The 19,955-nt window shown below is 54.5% G+C and overlaps 1 long non-coding RNA gene across 1 annotated transcript; it reads right to left on the minus strand.

The window, feature by feature from the left end:
• Nucleotides 1-13,224: 13,224 nt before the first annotated feature.
• Nucleotides 13,225-17,627, minus strand: LOC119157546. The gene is made up of 3 exons (XR_005107562.1): nucleotides 15,251-17,627; nucleotides 13,811-14,746; nucleotides 13,225-13,554 (listed from the first exon to the last, which is right to left on the minus strand). It is a non-coding gene; the product is annotated as an uncharacterized LOC119157546 (long non-coding RNA).
• Nucleotides 17,628-19,955: the final 2,328 nt, after the last annotated feature.

A 19,955-nucleotide genomic window follows, 5' to 3' on the forward strand; every position in this document is an offset into this window, starting at 1 on the left:
CCCACCAGGGATTTGCTCTCAAGAGGCAGGATGGTCCTTAGAGGGGCCGAAGGCAGCGGTGCCCTCGGTGCCCCACAGGGGACAGCGCATGTGCCAGCCCGTGCGTGCAAAGAGCTCGTGTGAGCTGGCCCTGAAGGAGCATGGGTTATTCGCAGGCGCTTTTGAGCAACGATTTGGGGAAATTTGCAGTCCTCTGTGAGCCGAGGAGCCCTGCCAGGTGGTGGGACAGCTCTGTCACCTGCCTGCCATTCCCCACCTCCGTGGCCGGTGGACAGGAGGCATCGCTTGTCTCAGAGGGCAGGAGGTGTTTAGAGCAGCTTTGCGTCAGAGCCAGTGGGAGGGCTGCCACCCACTCAACGTCTTGGATGGGCTGGAAAATCATGGGCTTGTCCTTGTCCCCAGCTGGTTGTGTTGATGTTCTGCCCAAAGCATGGTACCTCGGCAGCCGAGGTGGAAGGAGAAGGAGATGGCAGGGCTTGCCCAAAGCCCCACCGCATGACTCCCTGCGCTGCGACGGTGTGAACACCCCAACCTGAACCGCAAACAGAACAGCAGGGCAGGGTCTGGGAACCTGAACCAGAGGTGATTTTTTTTCTTCCTGGCTGACACCTTGCCATGGGGAGCTGATGAGTGCCAGCTTCGCTGCCGCGGTGGCTATCCCAGGCAGGACCTGCCCAGAGCCTGCCACCTTCTGCTGGTGTCTGGGGATATGGGGGCTTTTGAACATTCAGCTGAACCTCCTCTGAGGTCTTGATGCCCACCGTGATCCTCTTGGACACTGAACATGCCTTAAGTCAGAGATCTTCCTTTAAAACATCAACTTTTCTTCTGAGCTTTACTTCTTCCTGCCATGGGCCTCTTGTCAATAATTTCCTCGGGGAAAGGAGAAAGCTGGGTGCTTGCTGGGAGGTTTATGAGTTTGCACAAACTCCCTGCAATTAAGCATCTCTGCCTTCAGCGCCGCAGCTCAGCCCTGGGAGCCCCCTGATGCCGTCACACCCGGCTTTGGGTGCAAGGACTAGCAGTGGTACCATGGGCTTGGGGCAGGCAGCCGGGTCCGTGCGGAGCCCACGCCACCGCCGCTGGCTCGATGCCTCCTCTGACAAAAAAGCTGAGGAAAGAAAACCTGTCTCGGTAGGATGAAAACAGGGGCAGAGCAAGGGATACCCGCTGCCGTCACCACTGCAGCCCAGTGGGAGCCCTGGCCCTGCTTCATTAGCATGAGGTTAATTACACAGCGAGCAATGGTCTGATCAGCAGTGACATGGTGGGCTGGCAGGAGGGAGCGCTGCCTGCATCCCGTTATCCCACCAGCCCACCACCAGCGAACACAGCTGCTGCAAAACCCCCTTGGCCCCGGTCACTGGTGAGCTTTAGTTTTTGGTGGAAAAAAAACCCCACCCAGTGAAAATGACCTCCCCAAAACTAAACATTTCAGCCCTTGCAGGGTGGGGTGGATGGAGATGGGGCGGATGCACCCCGGTGCAGGACTGGGGACTTGCTAGTGGGATGTCCCCAGTCCTTTGGGGGAGGCTTATGCTGGCTGATGCTTAGCCCAAGGATGCTACAGAAAGAGCTCTCAGCTGACCTTTTTGGCTGTTTTAACAGAATTTTTTTGTTTCAGTTCTTTTCTGGAGAAAAAACATTTTTTTGGGGGAAAAAAGCCACAGTCTCACGTGGCAAGGGCAAGCATGGGGCACTGCAGGGCATCAGCCTCTGGGCACCTGGGGCTCTTCCATGTACTGCAAGACCTGCTCCCGAAACACACAGCCTTCGACAAAGCCATCAAGTTTTTGGTTTGGTCTTTTCCAAGACAAAAAAGGAAAACGTGGCTGTTCCTCAGCAGGGCTGGCTGGAGGAGAGGAGGGGAGACCCCGCGGGGTGTCTGGGTGGGACCCATCGAACCTTGGCATGGCTGGGAGGCATCCCTGGGGCCGGCTGGAAGCTGGGGCGCATCCCGAGAGGAGACCTGTGGAACACTCCAGCACCGGGGAAGAAACCCCTTCTGGGATGTGAGCTCTCACTGCCGGAGCCTGGCTGAGTGCAGGAACTGGGGGCTTGGGGAAAAAATAGCGATGGTGAGTAAATAGGTGAAGGCAGAGGAAAAGGGGGGGCAGCAGCACAGCTTCCCCGGTGCAAGCTGGTATAAAAACCATCGACTGAAATGTCAGACCCAGTGCTGAGCGATGATTTAATAACTTTTATGGGCAAACCCATCGCAGCCAGTCTCGCCGCACCAGCAGTGACTCACCAAGAGCCTGCCAGCTCTGATCCGCCACCGAGACAGGAGCGTATTTCACCCCTTCCCAACGGCTCGGGAAAGGCAGCTCCTGGGGGAAATTCTCTTTTTCCCCCCTGCCAGGGACACAAGACCCAAGCACGGCAGCAAGGCTCCCCGGGCAAGTGGCCAGCATTTTGGGGCAGAAAGGGAAATCCCACTTCCAAAGGGCTGATTCTCAGGGCAGGGGGGGAAGAGATGCTTTTCCTTTTTTTTCCCCCCATGGTTGGAGGATGCACCTAAACGGCCACGATGAGGCCTTCTTGCTTTCCATCCATAGTCAGCTCCACACAACCCTTTCCCGATGGTTTACAGGGGGGATATTTGTGATTATGGAGTGAAAAATGTGAATACTCCGCAGTATTTTCTGAAAAGTTGCCATCTCTGCGTACAGCCCTGCCAAAACGCTCACAGAACTGCTCGTGGGAAGTGAGGATGCCGGGGGAGCAGATCCACCTCCCAGCATGGGGAGAAGGGGCTTTGTCACCAGCGGGGAGGGTGGCACTGGGGCTGCTCACCCCAGCGGGCAGAGGAGCGAGGGACACCCCGGTTTGCGCAGGGGACTTGGGTGCCCTTGGTGCCTGGGTCCTCCCCTCAGGTGCTCAGTCAGGGCAGGGCGCCCAGCGCTGGGCACCAGGGATGCTCCACCGGCCGGATCAGCACGTCAAAGCCCCCATCTCCACCCAGCTCCAGCGATGGTGAAACACACCGGGTGTTTCTGGGCTGGCTTCTGCCCATCACAGGGTTGGGCATCACACAGCAATGGCTCCTCAGGGGTCCCCAGTCTCCAGCACAGACACCAGCACTGGGTCCAGCAGCACGAGTCACCCAGTCACCCCCGTGTCCCAGGGAGGTGGCCTAGGTGGGCTCCAGGGACGGCGTCTGCTGGCAGGCAGTGTCTGGAGGGCTCTCTGCCCTTTTTTCATTACAGAGCTTTGCACTCCATTTTATAATGTGATTTCTGGAAGCAGTAATGAAGAGCATCTGCCAACAAACACCTCGCACGGCCACCAGCACTGTTGAGCTGCGTGAGCCCAGGGCAGCAGCTGAGCAGAGACGCTCCATGGGGCCGGGCACCTTTGGGTGCCTCATCCTTCCTGACTCAGCCCTCGCTGAGCAGGGGAAGGGCAGGGGGAGAGGGGGCGGCTGTGTCTGCAAATCCTGCTCCATCACAGAGTGACATAAATCACCACCAGCCAGGGTCCCCGAGAGCCTGCCGCTGAATTCCCTGTCTTTGCAGTGCCAGAAAGAATTTAAAATATGAATTTCGCTGCTGGTGTTTGGCACAGCCTTCTAGTGCTGCTTAATGCTCATCTCTCACCGCAGAATGAGCGTTAAGCATTTCAGGAGGCCTCCCCAAGCTGTCACGTTGCCCGAAGGGAGTAGTAATCCCCCTAACTCGTTACAGTGACCTTTAGGAGGAGCACAAGTACCCCAGATGAGATGTCAAGGACACAGAGTCCATGCAGCCACCGGGTACAGCAGAAACTGGGTGCCAGCATGGTACTGATGAGCTCCAGGAGCCACGATGGACCACGAGAGCCATGATGGACCAGGCTGAGGAGCGAGCGCTGTTCAGGCAGGTGAAGATGCTCACGCTTCTGCTCCTCAGTCCAACGCCGCATCCCAGGGCCTGTTACGCCAAGGCAGACTCCCAGCCAGATGGACTCGACTGATCTGCACTGATATCAGCAGCGACACCTGAGTGTTTACAGCACTGCCAAAGGGTAATAATCCTTTACATGCATAAAAAATCCAATTTTTCTTGGAGGGTGAATGACTGTCAAAGGGTTCTTGGCAATTGCTCTGGATACAGGTGGTGCCAGAAGGGGAAAAAAAAAAAGCAAACCCTGGCTATTCCCCAGCCGTCTGCCCTGAGCAATGGAGACTGTCCGTGTCGCCCGAGCTCCCTATGCAGAAGGTTGTCCCATGGGCTCCTTCCACGCCCATGTCCTACCGTATGGCTGCTGGCCACCTTAGTGCCCCGTGCAGACCTCTAGCAGGATCCAGAGCAGCTCCTGTACTATAGTGGAGAGTGTAAGTACGGGAAGATTTATCAAAGGGACCTGGCACCAGGGTACCTCCAGCACATGACTAATTTTTTGCTTTCTCATATGTGCTTTTGCCCCAGGGCTGAAATGCTCAGCTCTGGTCCAGCAGCAGGAACCAGGGCTCAGGCTCCCAGTGCACCCGACCGCATCCATCCTGTCCCAGGGTAACTGGCAGCAGCAGCCCACGGCTGGGGCGGCAGGGGAGGCTCCTGCACAGTCGGGGCACAGGGGGACCTACCACCATCACAGGGGCCATGCCCTCCCCTGGTCACCCTGCCAGCCCGCACAGTGCCAGCTGTCTCAGCACAGACACCTTTTTTGTCCTTTTTTTCTCTCCCCTGCAGGATCCTGCTGCCAAGGCTGGCAAAGCCCCCGTGCCAGAGAGGCTCAGGATGGTTGTAAGCAGCTGGTGCTGCTGGAGGGCAGGGATGGGCACACACTGAGCCACTCACAGACCCCTACTCTTTCCCAAACTGGGCCAGATCCCACCACCTCTCGGAACAGCTATTTGTGTAAATGCATTTTGGGTGGAGGCTTCAGCTCTGCTCTCCTCATGGCAGCAGTGCTGCTGGGTACAGTGGTGTAAGATGTGGCTTTTGCTATTGAGCAAATTTTTTTGGGGTTTTTTTGTTTGTTTTTTTTTTGTTTGTTTGTTTCCTAGTACAACTTTATTTTGCATGGAAAACCCTGGAGTATCTCCCTGGCTTCCCATTTTCTGGGAGGGTGTTGCGAACACCTTGCCCTTTTACACTTGCCCCAGCACAGCTCAGGTGAAGGTCTCTTGTGCCAGCTCTGGCCACCAAACTGCCTGCAGAGGCTTTTTTCTTAGCTCATGTAGACTCAAAGCTGTTTGCAGGACCTCCAGTCATCCTGCTCACAGGTCTCCTGCCTGAGCTGCTCTGAGGGGTTCTGCATGAGGCTACAGCCCCAGGGAGACCTGGTGCTCATCCTCAGCCACCTTATGGCAGTTCCAGACAGACCTGGCTCTCCGCATCCTGATTTCACCTTGGACAGATGTGGGTAGTGATGGTGGTGAACCCCCTCAGCTGTTTTGATGCCTGAGCCACCATCTTCATGCTCCTGCCCAGCTGGTCCGTCCATGCCAGAGGCTGGCAGCAGCGTTTGGTCCTTTTGCTTGGGACCTGCTGGTTCCAACAGCTCCGCAATGCCCAGGCGAGATGTAGAGAGGAGAAATGGCCTGGCAGGAGCTGGGGGTGAACATGGAGCTGTAAATCCCATCAACATGAGAGAAAAGCAGTGGTTTGGAAGTTGAATTCTAAAATCCTTGCTATTTCCCCATAAAGTACATGGGCAAACACACCAGCAGCCCACCAGAGTGCCAGCCCGTGCGGGCAGGCTTGGTGGGATGCAGCATCATCATCTCACCCCACATCCATCTCTGCAGTCCATACTGTTCCCAGGTGCATCCCTTGTGGATGCTCCCTCTGCAGTGTTGCTCCCAAGCGAATTGCCATGGAAACAGAGAGCCAAGGCAAACAAAATCTGCCTTTGAGCAGCCACTGAGTGCATCTCGGCAGGGGACTGGCTGTGTTCATCCCTGCTGCCTTCAGCCTCAGGCCCAGGGGCTTACAGCTCCAGCAACAGGAGGGACAGGGCAAGGAAACCCTGTCCCAGAGCTCCCTGGACATATTGTAACCTTCCCCGGGACATGGAGGGTTAATAATTCCCTATTTCTGTGACACGGTAGGAGTTTGCAGGGATTTTGGAGTGCACCAGGGATTTGGGCACGCAGGTCAGACTGATGCTGTGCCTCGCTGCTGTGCTGCTGGGGCCAGCTGCGGGATGGAGCTGGGTGGTGAAAGCTCATTGAACCGTGGGGTCTTCACTGCTTGTGCATCCTCCAAAAAAAAAATCAGTCCCTGCTAATTTGCTCAAACTGTTGCACAGGCATAGGCGTGACTGTATTTAGAGCTGAGATCTGGTATCATTTTCCTTTCCAAGTGGCACAGGGGGCTGCTGAAGCCCCCTGCCCCACGTGCTGCTCTACCCCACCTTGCTGGGGGCTGCTGGAAGCCGGTGGATGGACCAGCCTTTGCCTCGCTTGCTCCAGACTTGCCACCTGGCGACTGGGCTACCTGTCAGGAAAAGTGGCTACCGGATGGGAAGCAAGGTCCCTAAATTGTTCTTTATAAAATCTCAGTGTCCTATTGCCCAAAACCTCAGCAGGGTCAAGGGACCCACCCGCAGGGCATAGGCAGCCCCTGCCCCGCAGGGGTGATGGGGTGGGAGCAGAGCAAAGCTCTGCAGGGGCCGAGTGGGGACCAGCCAGGCACCTCCCCAGTTCTCTCCAGCAACACTTTCCCTCCACTTTGAGATGCCCAGAAGAGGAGACTTCCCAAAACATCAGTCTGTTCAATCAGGAATTTCCTCTGAAATCCACCTCCCCCCTCATCGCCACTGCGGAGTTAACTTTGCCTTCTAGGCACTTAGGTATAAATAATCTTTTACTATATTAATTACTTTGCACAGAAGGATAAGACATAATTTCTAACCCAATGGGTTATAATTGCATGTTCTTAACATGTGTGCCTCCTTACTAATTATCCCCATTCTCCCAAACAGCTTAACAAGCAGAAGCATTGAGTCGTGGCTTCCAGGGAATAAAGCTGCTGAGGCAGGAGAGCAAGCCCCTTCTTGCCACCAAAGAGGGGGTGCGATACTACTGCAAAAATAGCCGCCTCCTCCCAAATTAAATTTGTTGGAGGTTGGTGCCCGTAGCTCTCCTGTGGTATAGTGATGCCCACAGCAGCCCCGAGACCTTCCTCCCACCCCCTGGGGCTTTGCTCCTTCCTCTTTCCACTGGCAAAGCAGCCGCTTTTGGATTTATACCACAAAAAACCATATATTATTATTATATTTTTTATACTGAAAGCTTTTGGACTTACATCTTCTAGGACTGTGGCTTTCCAGCAAGTACCCTTTGGGATGGGGTGGGTGATCTCTGGTTCTGCAGAGCCTGCAGTGAAGGAAGAGGCAAAACCCGTCCTTGTCGTGGTTATGAAGTGACCCATGAGACCACCTGCCACCTACACTTGGTTGATGCCGGGAATTAGCTAATAAAATACTGTGCTTCCCCTCCACAGGCTGGGCAATAGCACCGGGCATCGCCGCAGGCTTCGTGCTCGCCGTAGCCCAGGTAGCACCGGCAGGCCGGGTACCAGCAGGGATGGCCCCGGGATTCCAAAGGTAAAGTCAACTCCAGACGTCAAAGCTGAAGAGCTTTCAAGTCCAGACTGTTGTTTCTGCTTATAGAAAGTGTCTTCTCTCTCAGACTACGCAGAGGTGGGCATGTCACAAGAGGACCAGTTCGTACCTGCTGTGAGCAGCATGTCCTGGGCTACTGGGACCCAGGGTGCTGCTGTAGAGCTTGGGGAAGCCACGTTGCGTTTACTCAGCTGCAAAATAAATCAGGATCTTGTCCTTAGGACAGCTTCTCCTAGCCTTCCTCAGCTATCTTCCACACAGGCTCCTCCTGCTCCTGAAAGCATTTATTCTCTACCAGGAAAGCCCGTAGCCAGCACACCAAACCCCCCCCACCCCAGCCCCCCAGCTTGCTGCAGAGCCCCATGGCTCCAGCCCCCTGTTTTGAAGCTGGCTCTCTTGCAGGACAAATAACATCTAGAAGGACTTTTTGGCTGTATTTCCAACCTCAGGACACTGGAAGTCACAGATGGCTCTATTCTAGTGATGCCATTGTGAGGGCGCAGCTGGGTGCGAGGACCATGTCGAGCCCTGGATTTACAACGCCGAGTAAGGCAGTGCCTAAGGGTTAGGCTGTGACCAAAGGTTTGCAGAGAAGGGGAGTAGCAGAGCCCAGACTCCCTGTCACCCATGTACCCATCCACGTTGCTCTGCAGCTCTCCAGGGCTCCGGGTGGATCAGGGGGACGAAAAGTGGGAGAAACCTGCGGGGTCAGGGCGATGGGCATCTGACGCCGCAGTAACGTCTGAGCCTCTATCCGCGGGCTTCCAAACACCCAGCCCAGATCCCACTATAAAAATAGTTGCAAGTGTTAATTGTAGGCAGCAACAGTTCAGCAAGCTCCTAACAAAACCTCAGCTGAACCTGGGAATGAGCAGATAAAACACGATCCTTGCACAGCTTGTGGGAAACCGTGGATTTGTTGGAAGGGGACGGATAGGCGAGGGAGCAGGGAGCGCGTTGTTCCTGGCAGCAGGAATACAGCATATCTGCCAGGTTACCTCTCTCTGAATGGCAGATATCCCCTCCCCTCACAGCTTCTTTATTACTAACAGCTTCGTTGTACAGCTCTCCTTTACAGTGTTTATTTTTAAGTACGTATTTCATCAGTTACCCAACGCATCACAGAGATATTTCAACTTCCCCTATGCGGTGCGAGGAGCCTCACCAGCCTCGCCAAGAAACTGCCGCTGCCCAGGGTGGGTGCGTATCCCTCCTCGCTACAGTCCCTGCTCGTTAGCAGCACAGCTCTAACGAGCCTGCAGGAATTAGCTTTTGTTGTTAGGCGATCGGAGAAAACCTTGGAAGAAATCAGAAGACACCTCCCTGTGTTAATGGCGCATCCCCGCTTTTGCTGAGCCTGGTTATAGGAAGCTGGGGATTTCTTTTTTCCCCCTTTTATATGAATTTCTGCAGGGACGAGGAGCAGGGTGAGCTGCCCCAGCCCCAGCGCTCTGCCCTACGTGTGCAGCAATGTTGTTCCAAGCGACCTTAAAAAGGATGATATTTTATGTTGCAGGTTTTAAGACGTGAGTAAAACATGCCCAAGTTCATAAGGATTTTTTTATGGTACCACAGTGATTTCACAGGCAAAATGTTGCAGATGGAGCTGGGGAGCAGATGGGGCGTTCCTCCATCCCTGGTGCAGCTTCCCAGAAGTGGCTGCATCCCTTGGGACAAAGGTAAGCAAGGCCAAGCTCAAACCCGACAGGGGTGTTTGTCCTCCTCCAGCTGCAAAGGGACTAACCCCCCGTGGCCGTTGGGGTGGCCGTGGGATGCCCGGGCCTATGACCCCCCCGAGCTCAGCAGCCTCCCCCTTCCAACGGGACTTTGGAGACATCTCCGGCTGAGCCTCGCACAGCACATCACTGCCGTTTCAAATAATTACACCTTGAATTAAAATAGCTCCTGAGCAGCCTGCGAAGCATTTCCCCTCCAGTGCTTCAATGCCGCAGCAGGGATGAGCCGCGCCGGTGGGAGCTGACATGGGGCCGGGAGGCGAATGTCCCCTCAGAGCTGGTGGGGGTGGGCTGCGCGCCTCCCCGCCCGCCCGCTGCTGGGGCCGGTGCTATCGCAGATATAAATGGGGGGTTGTTGCCAGCTTGGGGAACTTCTGAGTTTTCTGGGGGTTTCTGAGTTCCCCAACACAGTTTGGTTCTGCGAGCCCGTTCACGCCCAGCGAGCGCCCGCTGTGGCAGCCGCGACCCTCCCTCCCCACCACGCTGCTGCTCAGTCCCTGCGCGCTGCGGGGGGCCGTATCCAGCATCCTGTCCCCTTTGCATGGTACTTGGAAGAGCATCACCCCATGCGTGATTTGCTGCTTTGAATGTGCATCAAAAAATGGCATCGTTTGCCATGGCTGATAACATTTTTTTCCATTCTGTGGTTTTACTTTTTTATTGGTTTACTGATATTTGAGGAGAAAAAAAGGGTAAATGGTGAGTGATGTCCTGTACCGATGGCAAACAGCTTCCAGGCAGTAAAGCCACTGTGCTGCTTTGGTCCCTTAAAAAAAAAAAAAAAAAAAAGACATTAGCATACCTGGGTTCATTACAACCTCAGTAAAAACCTTCAGGATGAGGGGAAGCTTTGTCATCTAACTTGCAGAATTGCCTGGGAAGAGAGCTTAACTAACCAACCTACGAGTCATTTACACTCGCCGAAGGTGTCTTCTCAAAATGAGCCCAAATTTTATGTGACTGTCTCCTCTCAAGAGGAATATGATACACATTTTTCACAGACTGGTGATTTAATAAAGCAACTTTTTCTTCCGGAAAGCGCAGACACGGTGATTTTTGCTGGCCTCCAGGCTGGCAGAATTGCCGCCGCCACCAGCCGTGGCTCGAGGCTGTGATCTCCTGCTGCACCGCACAACCCAGGCCTGTTAAATGTCCCTCAGCTGGCCTTGGGCTGTCCGTGCTGGAAACTGGCACCGGGAGGGACACTGGTGTCCTTGCCCGGGACAGCTCAGGGCTCCATATGCACCGGTGCGGAATATTTCACCTCTGCCAGCCCCGTGCCTCCGGCCCCGTCCTTCCCTCCCTTCTGCACGTGGCACCGGCTCTCATGCTTGCCCAGCTCCGGTGGCTGCTTGCCCTTGGAGGCTGCCAGTATGGGGTCCTGCACCAGTGCCGTGGGTGGGGGCACGTCCTGTGCCTGGGGGGACTGACCCCCACGGGGGCCGGCAGGGAGCTGGGCTGGCATCCCTGCTCCTACCTGCAGCAAGCTTCCCTGCCACCTCTGTTTGCTTTGGGGCTTTGAGGATACCAAGTAATTATTCCCCATTACTCCCGCTTAACACATATCTTCATTTGCTCTACTTGCATGACCATTCTGATTTATTTTTTATTTTTTTTTAACTGCAACAGCAGCAAGCAAGGAGCGACAGGCTCCTCGTTGGTCCCCCCTGCTCCCATTGGAGCCCTAGGCACGCGAGGTGGTGTTCCACATCATTTTCCTCATCACGCCACGTGACTGAGATGCTTTGCTACAACTACAAGGGCTGGGTGCCAGGTGGCTCCTCCAACAGCTTCTCCCCCGGCCCCTCATGGCAATTATCGCCACTGGCAAGGTTGGATGCTGTCAGCATGGACATCCCAGCTGGGTGCCGGGGTGAGCATCAGCAGGGAGGTCTGGGCATTTGGTAGTCCCTTCAGTAATAAAGATCAGATAAATAAATGCCTTTTAAGCCCAAGGCATGTAGCTGCTGTGGCAGGGTACCCTGAGCATCACTCGATGGGGTGCCGTGCCTGGGGGGGCTCGATGCCCAGCACCCACTGTGCCCCAGGGATGCACCAGCCACTCCTCTGGGTGCGAGCCCTTCTCCTGCTGGTGCAGCCTGCCACTGTACCGGGCCAGCCCCGGGCCTGCCCTGCCCATGGAAATGCCACTGAACAGGCAGCCCCTCCACGTTAGGGATGGTGATTTGGAGTGAACTCATTATTGAAATGAAAAGACGCTTCCCATCTTGCAGCGTCACTTTGACACCAGGAAAGCACCTGAGAGCAGCAGGTGTCCCCGCACCCCAGCGCTGGGCTACGAGCACTCTTGGCTTGGGGGTGCCCAGCTCCACACATCCCCAGGGGCTTCCTGGCCTGAGATGTGACTGATTTTCCTTGATCACTTTTCATAGACCTGGGAAGCAGCGAAGAGCACCGCAGAGCACCGTCAGGCAGGTCGCTTGCTAAAGGTGAGTATTTAAAAATCACTGTTTATGCACAAGCACACGGGAATAGCTCGGAAAACATTTGAGGAAGCCGTGTGTGCATGGTTGGCTCCCAAGCAGGGAAAAAGGTGGTCAAAGCCACCAAAGAAAACATTCCCTGGGGATCTTTCATTGTTTAAAGCTTTGCAGGGGCTTTGCAAATCCCTCCCCCAGCTCCTCTGCAGCAGAAGATCCATGTCTCCTATTTCATACATTTACTTGGGGCAAGCTGCACAATTAGCCTCAACTTAAGCCCCTGCCCTTCCAATGCCCCTGTTTCCAGCAAACACTTTCATAATTTTATTCGACTTCAGTTCCCAGAATTGCTCCACTGAGTTGATTTGATTAAGTTCAATATTTTTCTAGCGCCCAGCAGGATTCAAGGCAGCCCACCTCCCCCCTGCCCAGCATCCCTGCTGGATGCAGTGCTGGTGGGGGCTCCACCACAGCCCTCTCCCAGGTCTGCGGCCATCCCCTGGGAAGCAAAGTCCCACAGCCAGATGGTGATGGTGGCACTTTTAGGTCCCAGGCCATGGGATCCGCTCCGCCAGGACTTATCAGCCTCGGCAATGCTGCCATCGCCCTGCATCCCTGGGAACAGACATATGAAACCATGCAGCCGAGCAGCCCAGGCGGGAAAAAAGGCACATTTTGCTGCAGGGAAAAAGGCTTCTTTTTAGTGACCATGACCATTTCCCCAGGCCTGTCTCACTGCTCATCCCCAAATTTTCCACCTCCCACCCATCCGGCTCATGCTGACCGGCAGCTCCATCCCTTCTCCCACCCAAGCAGGTATTTATTTATCTTTTATTCTTTCCCGCACATGAAGTGCCTGCCAGGCTGCCAAGGCTGTCACTGGTTTCTGCACAGCCTTGGCTTTGTTCAGTGTCTGGCTGTTTGAAGGATACAGCAGGAGCGTCGCCTGAGCTGACACTGCCTTTGGGGACATTGTCCAGGAGAAATCCAGGCTCCAAAAATCATTGCTATGAAAGAAATGGCTGGAGAGTAGACTGGTGTGAGCCCCGTGCCATAGCATTTGATTCGGTGGCTCTGCAAACTACAACATTTTTTTTATTGTGGTTTCTTCATTCCAAATCACTTTTTTTTTTAAGAATTCTTTGGAGTTGTGGAAGCAGGGAAGTGACACCAGGGCTTTGGTGGCTTGCAGCAAAGCAGAAGCTCCTGCAAAGCCCCGGGCATGCAGGGAGCCCCTGGTAAAGCTGAGCGGGGTCTGTCCCTCTTGCTGTTGCCCATGGACACACCAGCATGGGGCGAGAGGTCCCAGTCACCTCCTCTCCCAGTTGCCCCCCAGCCCCGGGTGCTGCCCCAGCAGGTCCCAGCCTGCTCCCAGAGTGCAGGGCCAGGAGGGGACCCATGGGGTGCTGGTGGCCCTGGCTGGAACTGGAGCTTTCCTTGCTTGGGGTGCTCGGGATGGTCCTTGCATCAAGAAAACTTCTGTTCTTTGTCTCTTCCGAGGAAAAAATGATTTATTAGGCTATGCTAAGGTGTGCTCTGGTGAGATTATAGCTATTGATTCCTAGAAATATACATGTAGGACAAAGCAAGTAATCACATCCGCGCTCAGCCGATGCGGGGCTGTGTTGGTGCGGACACCAGTGGTTTCAGCAGCGCTGCTGATGTCTCGGCCAGAGTCAGCTCATCCCCGGCACTGCGCGCCGGGTGCCGGCACCGCAAGGTGGCACGGAGCTGGCAGCAGCCTTTGCCTGGGGTTTTCCATCGCTCCACCTGGCTTCCGAAAGCCCTGATCGGCTCACGTTCCCGGAGGTACCCGGGCATGCCTGGAAGCGGGCAGATTTGCTGTGTTAGTGGGAGATCAGAGGACTCGGTTTAGGAGCAGATGACCCCAGGTGTGGTGTGCCAATGGGGGGGGAGCGGGCGCCCGGTGAGGCTCGGCAGCACCGGCTGGTAGGGCTCTGCCGCCTCCCCCATTTGTTTATTTTGCTGGTGAGACGTAAAATATTCACATTGGGGTTTAATGACTGAAGGGCTGATCATCACTTCCTTGGGTGAGATGTGATGGGAAATCTTGCTGACCTGCCTCTCCATCGAAGGGAGCTTTAGCGAAGGGTCCTGGTGATGCGAGGTGGTCCTCGCAGCTGTGCTCCAAATTACAAACTGCCGTGAAGACTTCCAGCGGGTAGAAACATCTCCCTTGAAAGCAGACAGGAAAAAAAAGCCCAGCCGCCCACAGGCAGTGGTGCCCAGGGTGATGGCCGGGCTTGCTGGAGGCATGGGGAGAGGCGTGGGGAGGACAAGCCCGGCCACCACTGGCACTGGGACAGGTCCCCGCGCTTCCCGGCAGCTGCGGGGGGAAACCAGCTCCACCATCCCCCCACTGCTGCTTCTTATTTACCCCAGGGAATTGCTCTTGATCAAAAAAATCTGTGGGTTAACAAGTTTCTATCCTTTTTTTAAAAATCATTATTAATTTCTCCTTTTTTCTGAGCAATGAAGAGCTGGGGAGAATGTGCCGAAGTGGGGAGTTCAGCTTCCTGCAAACACCAGCAGTGAGTTTTACGGAAAATAGGAACTTTTGCCCTGTGAAGCTGCTGGTGGGGAATGCCAGGGGCAGGCAGCTGCCAGGGCTTTCTTCATCAACATCACAACCAAGCAATAGGAGACCCCTGAGAACCACAGCTTCCCCCCACCAGGCTTCCACCCCCCAAGTGTTGGATGGGCTGGCCTCAGATCATAGAATCACAGAACAGTTGGGGTGGGAAGGGGCCCCTGGAGACCACCCAGACCAGTAAAGGGTCACCTAGAGCAGGTCGCACAGGGTCACATCTCTGGAGAAGGAGACCCCACAGCCTGTCTGGGCAGCCTGTCCCAGGGCTCCAGCACCATCAACGTGAAGAAGCTTTTCCTCCTATTCAGACGGAAGTTCCCGTGCTGCAGTTTGTGCCCGTTGTTCCTTGTCGTGTCGCTGGGCACCACTGAAAAGAGCCTGGCCCCGTCCTTCTGACACTCACCCTGAAGATATTTGTAGGCCTTGGTAAGACCCCTCTCAGTCTTCTCCAGGCTGCACGAGCCCCACGCGCTCAGCCCTTCCCCACCTGGGAGGTGCCCCATCCCCTCAGCACCTTCGCAGCCTGCTCAGCTTTCCTGTGACTTTCTGGCACGACCCGTGCGCTAGCTGCAGGTGCGGGCAGCATCGTGCCGTGTGCTTCAGCAGCGATGGGGCGAGGGTGCAGCCGGGGAGAAGCCCCCTGCCCACAGCCTCCTCACCAGCCCCCAGCCCCCGTGCCCCCTGCCTCCTGGCGCCGGCAGGCTCTCGCCCTGACCCCTGCCCAGGTTAACTCCCCCTGCCCAGGATAACTCCCCACAGCACCATCAGGATGCCGGTCCCTTTCCAGCGCCTTTAGCAGCTCTCTGGTTAGACTGGGGCACTGAGAGGCACGGTCATTATTCCAGCGGTTGCTGCAGCAGCAGCTCAGGGTATAAAGCCAGAGGCTTTCCAAGGGCGCTATTACTCACCGCTCTCGCAGAGACCCTTATAATTCATCTATTGTGCGGGCAGGATTTCTCAGGAGTGAGTTCCATTAAGCTGCGTGTGAGGGTTAATTAATTTTTAATGTTAACAACCTTTTCTTTGTATCACATGGCGGTTCATCAAGTTCTGGATGGGAGAAAAAGCCCACCTTCCCACAGCAGCGGCTCAGCTCTTTGCTGAACGTCTTTCAGCAATTATATATGTGAACATAATTTTCTCTGCTTTATAGCTCTACCCTGTAATCTAGGGAAAGTGACATTTTCCACTGCACAATATGGGTTAGGCTTTCACTCTGATGATGTTGCCTTTGCCAATAGATTTTCTCCCAGTGGCATATGGCACGCAATGTTACATCTGCTCCCATTTCCAAGAGATCCTCTACCCTTTGTTGAATTTTTACAAATGCTATCAGTCTAAATAATCCAGAAGGCTGCTATGGCAACAAAACGAGAACTCAGTTTCTCTCCCTTCCCTTTTTTTTTTTTTCTTCTTTTAACCCTGGAGTACAAGGAAGAAGGACGCTGGCTGTGCCTTCCAGCAGCTGGCAGTGATGATGATGATGCCTTGGGATGGGGTTTGGGGCCTGATCAACCCCCACCGCCCTCCCACATCTGTCAGCATTGTCCTGCATGTGGGAAACAGCAGAGGAAAGCACTCAGACCATCTCTTTATGCGGGCTGTGTCACTCAGGTTTTGGAGCCGGGTGCAACATTTTTAGTACTGAACATGCCCGAGTGAGTAAATGAAAAGCTGCTCGTCGCTGGCTGCAGGAAAACCCCTTCATCCCACCTGAGCACCCCACCCTGTCCCACTGCAGGGGGGGGCAGGGAGCACCTGTGCCAGCAGAGGAGCAGCTTCCACCTCTTTGGGAAAAATTCAAATTTCTTCGGATATAACAACTTCTCTGAAAGAGTCCACCAGGAATCTCTGAGACTGAAACCCCTTTGGACAGCTTTCTCTCTCCTGCTCCCCTAGATGCTCTAATTGCTGTGTTAATCAAAGCATGCTCTGTTCACAGCATCCCCTCGCAGCCCTGCTATCTGTTTCAATCGCTTTTATCCCTGTTTCCATGCTGCTTCCATAGGAAGCCAACTGGGTGCCTTTTTCTATCAACAGTAATGGGAGCGTGGTCCCTCCTCGAACACTCCAGGACCAAAGGTGTGGATGTCGGGTGAAAATTGTTCTGGCAGTTTGGATGGGGAGCAGTTCCGTGTCACCTGGAGATAAGAACTGGAAAACAAAACAAAGCCACAATTCTGGCTTGAATTAGCCAGCAGCTCGTGTGGGAAATTAAAATCAGTGAGGCGCAGAGCAGGTAAGGTCTGACCTTGCAGCTAAGGTCTGCAAGGGACTTTTCAAGACTGTCTCCATTCGTTAAAAGCTACTTCCAGGTCATGGCCTCCTAAGATCTCAGAGACACAAATTCTCTTTAATTTCTGCTAGGACAGGCAGCCAGAGCTGCGGTGCCCCGTTAGCCAGCCCTGGGTTTGGTGACTCCTAACGCTGTGTCCCCAACACAGCCCTCCCCTGCAGGGGGCTGAACCTTCGCCAGAAAACCCCGCCGTAACCCCCCCACACACAGTGCCCACCAGTGGGCCAGGGCCAGCTCAGGCAGTGAACAGCTGAAGCAGGGGGGAAATAACTCGGGTAGGAAGATGCTTTGATAAAAGGACCAAAGTGATCTATCAAGACCTGCATAATCTGCACTTTCTCCTGCCAGCTCACCTCCACTGTGCACATCCCCCGGGAGACAGAGGGAGGAGAAAGTACAAGGTTGCTGGGTTAAATATTTACCACTGAAGCTGTTAATGACTATTTTAAAATCCATATTTGCATTTCTTGTGAAGACAGAAAAATGAGCCTGGGAGAATGAGTTAGGAATAAGACTCACCTTTGCTGGGAGCTGTTTGTAGCGGTGGCACTACACACCTGAAGCAGCCTTACTGTTTTGTTAAAGAAGCTCCAGAAGATGCTACAATCCCTCGGTTAAACCCGGTGGACCTCATACTGACCCTGTGCCCTATCCTCCCCAGCATCGGGATGAAGGCTCTCTGAGTAAAACAACGCAAACCCCGTGGCCATTGCTTGTGGGAGGTCCCCGAGGCCATCTCCCCCCATCCCATGGCCACAGCCACAGCAGAGGGTGCAGGGTCTTAGAGGAGATTGTCCTGCAGCTTCTGAATCAGCACCGCAAAATTCACCCGCTAAAGCAACTCATTTAACGAGCGAGGCAAAAATAGGCAGCGGTTCGCTCACAAAGGGGAGTTGGGCCGAGTCCGAGAGAAGATGCAAATCATTTGGATAATAATTAGTAGCAGATAAACACATCTGCGCACAAAGTGTGACTAGGATGGCCACCACGTTGCCATCTCTCGCTCTCCCCTGGACTTTGTTCCTTGGTAGGAGGAACTGGGATGGCAGCGCAGGCACAGCCGCTGCCAGGGGTGTCCCCGAGGGGTTCGCACCCACAGCATGGCCGGGGGGCTGCCATGGTCTCAGCCCACAGCCACGCACCCCCACGCATTCTCCAGCGAGGAAATCCCTCTCTGCCACAGCTACAATGCACAGCCCAGGATGTATTTCCTTCTTTTTCAATCATATTCTTTGACGTGAGGTGCTCAGCCCCAGGCAGAGGGATGCTCGGGATGGATACTCGCCTACTGCTGATTATGGCTTGGAATGAAATTTGTTAGCAAACCATTTCTAATTACCGGCACTCTCAGGCGCCAGCTGTCCCCACGCACGGTGCCAGGCTGCGCCGGCAGCCGGCTGGCGGCCAGGGATGGCGAGCAGCGCTGCCCTGCCACGGCCCCTCTCCCTGCAGCCCCAGCCTCTGGGAAAAGGTGGGTTTGCCAAGGGTTTGTGATCTCCACGGCCGGGCACTATGTGGTTCTGATCCTCTTCGGAACACACACGCTTGCTCAGGAGAGCCCTCAGCCATAAGAAACCTGTCAGACCTTTCTGGTACAAAGGTACTAAGTTAATAAAAATTATCTGTAAAATCAGATGCAAGGCACTGCAGTTTGACTGAGATCTAAACTGCGCAGGCTGTTTTATTACTGCCCTTTATAAATTATCCACCCAAACCTCTTGGTTAGGTCTACAACTAAGGACAGCCTGCAACCAAATTTATTGCATTTCAAAGGCAGGGAATTACCTGATCTGCTGAAGGGAATGGCTCAAAGTTAAAACCTTGATCAAGCCGAGCACCTCCCAGGGGAGCAGCGACATTGCCCAGCAGCTGCAAAATTTTGCCCAGCAGCTGCCCCGGACATGGGGCAAAATAGAGTCAGGGGGTGTCTGGCACCTGCACATCTCCAATTGCTGCTTATTTTGCAGGAAGAAAAATGTGTCGGCTTACGGAGAGGAGCATGGGGACAGTGCTCTTGGGGTCATACCAGGTGGACTGCAAGAGATGCTCAAGGCCACCACCATGATGGTGACACGGGGGCGATGGAGCTGCCGGTGTACCTGTGATGGGGGTGCAGTGCAGGCAAATCCCCCCGCCAGGGTGGCCCTGGTGTCAGTGTCACCCACAGCGAAGCTGGGCCAACCACCCCAGTCACTTGGAGTTCCAGACACTCAGTATAGACTGAATACGTAGGATTCCCTTACTACAGTGCCAGTGGGTTCTAGTGAGGGAAACGAGCCCTTGGCCACGTCTGGGAGAAAGGCTGGTGGAAATGGGGCAGGGGCTGGTGGTTCAGGCCAGCACCCACCCTTGTGCTGGCTGTGGGGCACGTCCTATGACGGTAGGACTGCCTCCTGATGGGCCAGAGGCGGTCAAAGCCAGCAAGGGTGCTTTTGAAATACCATCAGAAGAGTGGCAATTTCTAGTATATTCTCTATGCACGTACACCCACCTGCCCTATATACATGCATAGATGTCTGTAGGTCCTGGGTGAGCGCAAGGCTACCGTGAGCACCCCTATGAAAGCAAACCCGGGCATGATGAGAGAGAACAGAAAACCCTTTGCAGGGTGAGAGATGCTTTCAGGTATGAAAGCAAAGGCCATGCAAGCTGCCTCCTGCCCCGTGGTGCCAGGCACGGTGGGCCCCAGGCAGCTCCCTGTACAACACAGGGCCAGCGCGGGATGCGGGGCTGAGCCATCCTCGCAAGCGCTAAAGAAATCACCGGGAATATCTCACACTTGAAAACTGTTGCACAGTGCGTTTCTGAATACGTTGGCGAATGAATTATTCACAGCTAAATCATCAGCGTGAGAACTAGTGTTTATTAGTCATATATAAATAATAATTGCATTAGCTAGGAGAAAATGATTAATATTAATGGTTTCGTGGCTGTGGCCAACATTTGCATATTGTGTGCGAGAGGGATTGATGTATCGTGGAAAACCAGAGTCTGTGTTGATGCTGGAAGTGGCAGCTTCACTTTGTGGGGCTCAGCCCTGCTGCTCCCCATCACCGTGCACCACCTTCACCCATCCAGGTGGGCCCTGCAGCTTCCCGGGGGGCTCTTTCTAAACGTTTCAAAGGGATTATTCAGTGAAGGATGCACCTTGCTGAGTGCGGGCTGCAGCGTGCCCTTAGCCCACTGCTCGGGCTGCGGTGCCGCCGGGAGATGCTCCTGGCCACTTCTGTCAGAGGGATCAATGTCACGGCTTAGAAACAAACCACCACCTCCAGACAATATTTAAGGCTCTTATAAAGATACGGAGAAACCTGAGG

The sequence above is a fragment of the Falco rusticolus genome, chromosome 14 (assembly GCF_015220075.1).
Source record: "Falco rusticolus isolate bFalRus1 chromosome 14, bFalRus1.pri, whole genome shotgun sequence".
NCBI classification, from domain to species: Eukaryota; Metazoa; Chordata; class Aves; order Falconiformes; family Falconidae; genus Falco; species Falco rusticolus.